We start from the raw sequence: 6,918 nt of genomic DNA, 5'->3' as shown, positions 1-6,918 counted from the left end.
TGCTAGGGATACACACGAAAGCAGTTGCTCGCCTCCTTCTCCCTACTGCATCAATGGTAACAGAGACCGTGTCGCCTCATCCCGAGAATTTTACATATATCTCGATGAGCGGGCAACTCAGGAGATAAGGGTGGAGTTTACCCTATGACATGCAAGATGTTGGCTACTAGAAAGCCCTGTGTTTTAGCATCTAGCACTTATAGTACTGTTCTTGCTACACCTCGTTGCATGAAGGATATCCTATGCGGCCTTGCGACCTCAAATTCAGCAGTGCGGTTACCAAGTCGCCCAGTGTCGCGGTAGCGTCCCAGTCTCCTTCTCTTCCAGCTGTGCACCAAGTCACCAAAACTTCGCCCATGGCAGTGAAAACGCACGCCTCATAACCAGCACGCCAGAAAGAACAAAAGGAACATTCCCGCAAAGACTTCTTACCTCCTTCCAGCCACAAAACCGATTCATCTACGTATCGCAAAGGCTCTAAAAAAATCAAACAAAGATCTTCCCTTCGCCGACTCTAAGATCGTCTTCAAAGGTGTCGGCGCGAGATAGCGTCGCCAGGCCGACCTCTGTTTCGCCGGTGCGCACCACCAAAAGTTTTTCTGTCCTGGAATCCGCAGGCCGACCCAGAGAGAATGCCGATGACTCTGCACCCTGCAGGAGTGAGTCTTCTGAGACGTGGTGAGCCTTTTATCGCACACCAGCTCTTTGGCGCCACATTATCCATTACCTGGCTGTACTAGGATCTTCGGTTCTGTTGTGATCTCGCGGGTGTTTCTCACGCTCGTGGCAGGTGGTATTGGACTCGCGGCGAGGCGCAAGGACGTGCTTGCGCGGACGAAAGAGGGAAACACGCGTGCTCGGCCAGCAGCGGGACGGCGGGTCTACCTCGTAACGCGTCCCGAGTTTGTGGCGGACCTGCCTGATGTCAACTCCGGGCGCTGTTCGTCGCATTGCTTTGATGCCTGTTTTCTCGGAGAGACCCATCCCAGGAGACCATCACGAACAACGCTCTCCATCGAAGGTGTAAGTGATTTTGGTGCCTTCGTTTTGTTGAACGATTTGCGTTGCAGCGAGTGTACTTGTTGCTTGGTTGTCCTCGTGTACGTCTTGTTGAAGTACGACCAGCCGGCAGAGTGTGTAACTGCATGAGGACCAGCAGCTACTATTTCCTTTTAAAAATCCGTTGGCTGGATTACTATTAAGAAGGTGTGTGTATTTTTTTGGGGGACGGTATCCAGATGTATAGTCTGTATGAGATTTTCACTGTATTTTGGTTGGCATCAAATCGACGTACCTTGTGTATTGCTGGAAAATTTGAGTCACTTCTATTGAAAGCACTTACTCAGTTATCAGTAAAGACTCGTATCTTGTAAAGCTAGTCATTTGTACGTAGTTCCTTCATATACGTGCATTTATTTGAAAGCGCTCCGTTATTAGTACACCTATAACTACATCTACTTGGTTACTCTGCTATTCAGAATAAAGTGCCTGCCAGAGGATTCAATGAACCAGCCTCAAGCTGTCTCTCTACCGTTCTACTTTCGAACGGCACGCGGGAAAAACGAGCACTTAAGTAAAATCAGGGGCCGCACAGGAAAATTTATTTTATCGTGATGATCATTTCTCCGTATGAAGGTGGGTGCCAACAGAATGTTTTCGCAATCGGAGGAAAAAACTGGTGATTGCAATTTCATGAGAAGACCCCGTCACAACGAAAAACGCCTTTGTTTTAATGATTGCCACTCCAATTCACTTATCATATCTGCGGCACTATCTCACCTATTTCGAGATAATACAAAAAAGAACTGCCCTTCTTTGTACTTTCTCGATGTCATCCGTCAGTCCCACCTGATGCGGATCCCACACCGCACAGTAATACTCCAGAATAGGGCGGACAAGCGTAGTGTAAGCAGTCTCTTTAGTAGACCTGTTGCACCTTCTAAGTGTTCTGCCAATGAATCGCAGTCTTTGGTTTGGCCTACCCATAATATTATTTGTGAGATTGTTCCAATTTAGGTTATTTGTAACTGTAAATTCAACTAAATACTGACGGATTACAGCCTTCAGATTTGTGTGACTTATCGCGTATTCGAAATTTAGCTGATTTCTTTTAGTACTCATGTGGATAACTTCACACTTTTGCTTATTCAGGGTCATTTGCCACTTATCGCACCATATAGGTATCGTAAAATCATCAGATGATCAAAACGACTTGCTAAATGTTTAAGATACAAGACGGTAAATGACAGCATCATCTGCAAACAATCTGTGACGGCTACTCAGATTGTCTCCTATGTCGTTAATATAGAACAGGAACAATAGAGGGCCTATAACACTTCCTTGGAGAACGCCAGATATTACTTCAGTAAGGAGAAACACCCCGCTTCTAGATACCACCCAATTTTTCTCACCAGCTGTGTTTCCAAGGTGATGGAACGTATACTTCATGCCAGGTTGGTGTGGTCGCTGGAGCCTCGCAATTTACTAACAACTGCAAAATGTGGATTTCGGGCGCGCCGTTCTGCAGTTGAGGATCTCATCAAGTTGTCAACCTATGTTATGACTGATTTTCTGTGGAAATACCAGACTGGCTGAGTTTTTTTTGTTTAATTTTTTATTTGGAGAAAGCCCACGACAGTTTACGGAAGACTGGTACCTCCTTACTTTATACACATGGGGCCTCCGAGGTCGCCTGCCCCATTTTCTTTGGGAATTTTTAAAAGATAGAGTTCTCAGGGTCCGTGTGGGTTCTGCCCTGTAGGATACGTTTATCCAGGAAAAACCAGTACCTCAGGGCTCCTCCTGAACGTCGTCCTCTTTACTACAGCCATTGACCTTAGCATGGCCTGTCTCCTGCCCAGCATTTCTGGCTCCATTTTCGTGAACGACTTTGCGAGCTGTTGCAGTTCTCCACCCACCTGCCTCCTTGAGCGGCGTCTTCAGCGGTGTTTCGAACGTGGAGCGTCGACAATGGCTTTCGCTTTTCCACTGACAAACCCGTTTGTACGAATTTCTGGCGGCGCAACGCGTTTCTTCCACCGTCTTCACATCTTGAGCCAGTTTCTCTTCCATTCGCTGAAACTACCAAATTCCTGGGGCTCATACGTGATAGAAAACTTTCCTGGTCCTCCGACACGTCTTACCTGGATGCTTGCTGCCCCTCAGTGTCCTGGGTGTCCTCAGCACTACTTCCTGGGGAGAGGATCGGACGACCCTACTCTATTTGTGCCGATCCCTTTGTCCGTTCGAAACGGGTGGTTATGCATCTGCACATCAATTCAACTTACGCCGCCTAAATACAGTCGACCATCATGGAATCCGTTTGACCAATGGCATTTTTTACACTAGTCCCGTTGAGTGTCTCTGTGCAGAAGCTGGCGAACTACTGCTGTCATCCGGCGTGATCTGCTACTCAGCAGATACAGTTGCTCTTTGTCTACCATGTCCGTCCACCCTTTCTATGCCGCCCCCTTCGATGACTCCTTCGACTGCTGGTATGGGGAGCATCCCACTTCTCTTACCTCCTGAAGTTAACTTTCGGCTAGTGCTCCGGCAGATTAACTTCACGCTCTCTGCCACGTTCTCGATGGGTGTGATCCCGTAACCACCTTTGTGTCGTATGGCGTCTCGTGTTCAACTTCATTCGCTTCCTAAGGAAACCACTCTGGATTCGCTGCAAGTTCCTCGACTTTCGCACAGAACATTGTGTACACTGATGTCTCTCGGACAGACCATGGTGTCGGGCGTGCCTTCGTAATGGCCACCGACGATTTTCGGTATCAGCTTCTGGAACACTCCTTAGCATTCACACAAGCGCCCCGAATCGGGCCATGCAGTACATCCGGTGACACAGGCTTTTAATTGTGTCATCTCCTCAGACTCTCTGTGCCCTTCAGAGCCTGTGTGTGCTGTACACAGTCCATCCCTTAGCGCAGTAGGTCCAAGAAAGCCTCTACTTGCTCACTCTAGATGGGGCCACTGCGATGTTTATGTGGGTTCCTGGTCACGTCGGTCTGACGGAAACGAGCCTGCTGACACTGCTGCCGAGGATGCAGTCCTCCTACCTGGGCCCGCTGACTCTTCCATTCCTCCTGATGGTCTCCGTGTTGCCATCTGCGAGCAGGTGGTGTCCCTGCGGCATCACCGCTGGTCTCCACTTCACGGGAACCAGCTTCGGGGAACTAAGCCTCTCCCAGCGGCTTGGGCAACCTCCTCTCGGTACCCTCTCCGTGAGGAGATCATTTTAGCTGGGTTGCGTATCAGGCTCTGTCTTTTGAGGTATCGCTATTTGTTAAGTGGTGCTCCCCCACCACTTCGGTCAGGAAATGAGCACGAATGTCGTTTTTTGAGCACTTACGTTCTACCGTATGTTTGCCATCTGAGTTATCGGCCGTTTTAGCGAAGGACGCACGGGCTGTCGACTGCGTTTTATTTTTTATCCGTCGTAGCGTTACGCTGAAGGACATTTAATCTTTAGTTCAGCACCTCCCTTGTCTCTCTGGCGTATTATGTGGACCTTTCAACAAAAGAAAGTTCTTGTTCTTAGCTCTCTTTCCTTCCATCGATTGGGCTTGACGTGGAATCGTTTTTAACTTTTTTTCTTATTAGTATTCTAAGGTTTTGAGATGGGTGAATATGACCTTCGTTTGTGATACTGATATTTGTTTTTGCGGCATGAAACAAAACGCAATCAGACGTCACATCGCCTACCCCTACAATCAAGTTGATTTGCATCAGCTCTATCTCGTTACAAAACACACATCTGCACCGACACACATCATCTGAAAGTATTACATTGACTTTACACAAGATAACTGCAGCTTCTAAAACTTGCCAATTATTACAGCCAGTGTGTGATTCTGGAATATGTCATGTCAAAATTTCACTGGTTATTCTCCATGAGTGTGATTCACATTGTAGTTCCCCCACAGATACTGGTAATCCACCGTTATATATAGTTACCAAAATCAATTTGTCACAACACCCTCCTGTGAATGCCTCAACACTGTCTAGAAAGCAGTCCAGTATGCTAATATTGACATAGTAGTACTTAATTCTCGGACTGTAATCCTTTGGCAGCACTTTGCATTCCGTAATTTTCACACAAGTCTAGTCTAGTCACAATTTCAGCTGATCCCATAACGTGTCGAAGAGAAAGGCTTGACCAAAGTCAACATGAAATATTCATGTTACATACGCATAAGCTCTGCCACAAAAGCACATAGGGAGCCATTCAACTCACAAGACGCTACCCAGCTTCAAAGTGTCAGGAAACGGAACAAACATCACGAACTACCATTTCTTCCACATGGCAGCAGTGAGCATTCAGGTTTAGAATTTGAAAGCGGTTAATAAATATCTGTTCTAGTTATGCTGATCAGTTGTCACACAGATAGGGAGATACTGTAGTGCAAATCACTGGCAAACAACTACAGTTACCAACACACAAGCTAACCTGCTTCCTCTACTCATATAGTCCCTGAATACGGTTTTTCTCTTGATCATTCATTCATACATCTACATCACAGTATAACACTAATGTCAAGTAAAGCTGTCCTGTGTACCCATGGATCAGTCACAGCTCTAACACTGGCTACTGTACTGAAAGTGGCGCAGTGTCCACTCTGCAAAACCATCCATGCCTGATATGGAACTACACTGGTGTGTTTCAAAGTGTACAATACGAATGCTCTACTTGATCGTTTATGAGGCGATTATGTATATTCTCGCAATTAAGATTCTCTTCTATTCTGGTGGAGTTACTCAAGAATTTACATGTGGTGTACTTGATGTAGCAGATAAAAAGTGTCCTACATAGAACACCACACATTCTCCGCTCAAAGACTGAATCGTGCAGTATCGTTTACAAAGTACCATTGCAATAGTAATGAAACTTGTGTTAGCGTTACTGATGGCTCTGCAAAATTATTCAACAGTTTAGAAAGTGTTCAAAATCTGACACCAGCCACAAACAGGTTCATTCATTTCACATACTGGAGAAGTGTGTTTCGTAGGCATGCCTATGACACTAAGGTGCAGATGTGAGCACTATGGCAACGTTGGTGCTGCCACCCATTGGCAGCTCTGTCAAACTGCAGCTGCTCTGGGCGGATGCTGAGAGTATGCTGCACTACAATCTAAGTTTGGCGTCACCACTTATTAACAATCATATTTCACAGCAGTTGATTGACAGATTAGCGCTTGGTAAGTCTTGTGCCCCTTGTCACGGCACAGCAAAGCTAAGCCAGAGTCGAGACATGTTTGAATTTTAGTATACGTACCGCCGAAGCAAGTACATTCCAAGTACACTGAGAAGCTGCATCTGTCGTTATCATATCGCTTCAAAGGATACAGAGAAGATTAGCATGGCCCCTATACGAGGCGCAAAATCGTGAACCGTTACACAATGTTTTCGCAACGTCACTCTCTGACGTTAAGACATCTGAGGATATAAGTAGGTGATGAGATATTTGCACTCATTTGTGACTACCTACGCCCTAAATTTACGCAGGTCTCGTCTACTTACCTTTATTCACAATATATTATGACAATACTGCCAGCCAACCTTTCACTCACCACGGTGTGCATTACAAACTTGTACTCTAACGGCAAGACAGGAAGCGCTACAAAACCGCAGTTACACTGTGCACACCGACACAGCTACTCGTCACTGGCTGCACCGAGCTGTGTGGGGGCAGTCGTCCCGGGGTTATCTCTCAACAGGTTCGATTTTTCGGGTGGTGGAGAGGCGTGCACAGTGCGTTTGTGGTAAAGAGGTGTACAAAACAGGTTTTGGTAGTGTTGATAGAGCAACATATTGAAAAGGTTCTCCTGTCATTTGTCTTTATGTAGGGGGCTGCGGTCTAGGGGCTGGTGTCAGTTGACAGGTAACCATGGTACTGAGTTTAAGAATTATTC

At 46.4% G+C, this 6,918-nt stretch overlaps 1 pseudogene; it reads left to right on the top strand.

Moving 5' to 3' along the window:
- The first annotated feature begins 6,314 nt into the window (after positions 1-6,314).
- LOC126096076 (U6 spliceosomal RNA) lies at positions 6,315-6,411 on the top strand (annotated as a pseudogene).
- The last annotated feature ends 507 nt before the right edge of the window (positions 6,412-6,918 follow it).

This window comes from Schistocerca cancellata, chromosome 8 (genome assembly GCF_023864275.1).
Source record: "Schistocerca cancellata isolate TAMUIC-IGC-003103 chromosome 8, iqSchCanc2.1, whole genome shotgun sequence".
In the NCBI taxonomy this organism is placed as follows: Eukaryota; Metazoa; Arthropoda; class Insecta; order Orthoptera; family Acrididae; genus Schistocerca; species Schistocerca cancellata.
The sequence above is the reverse complement of the archived record's forward strand: the minus strand, read 5'-3'. Positions and strand labels throughout refer to the sequence as shown.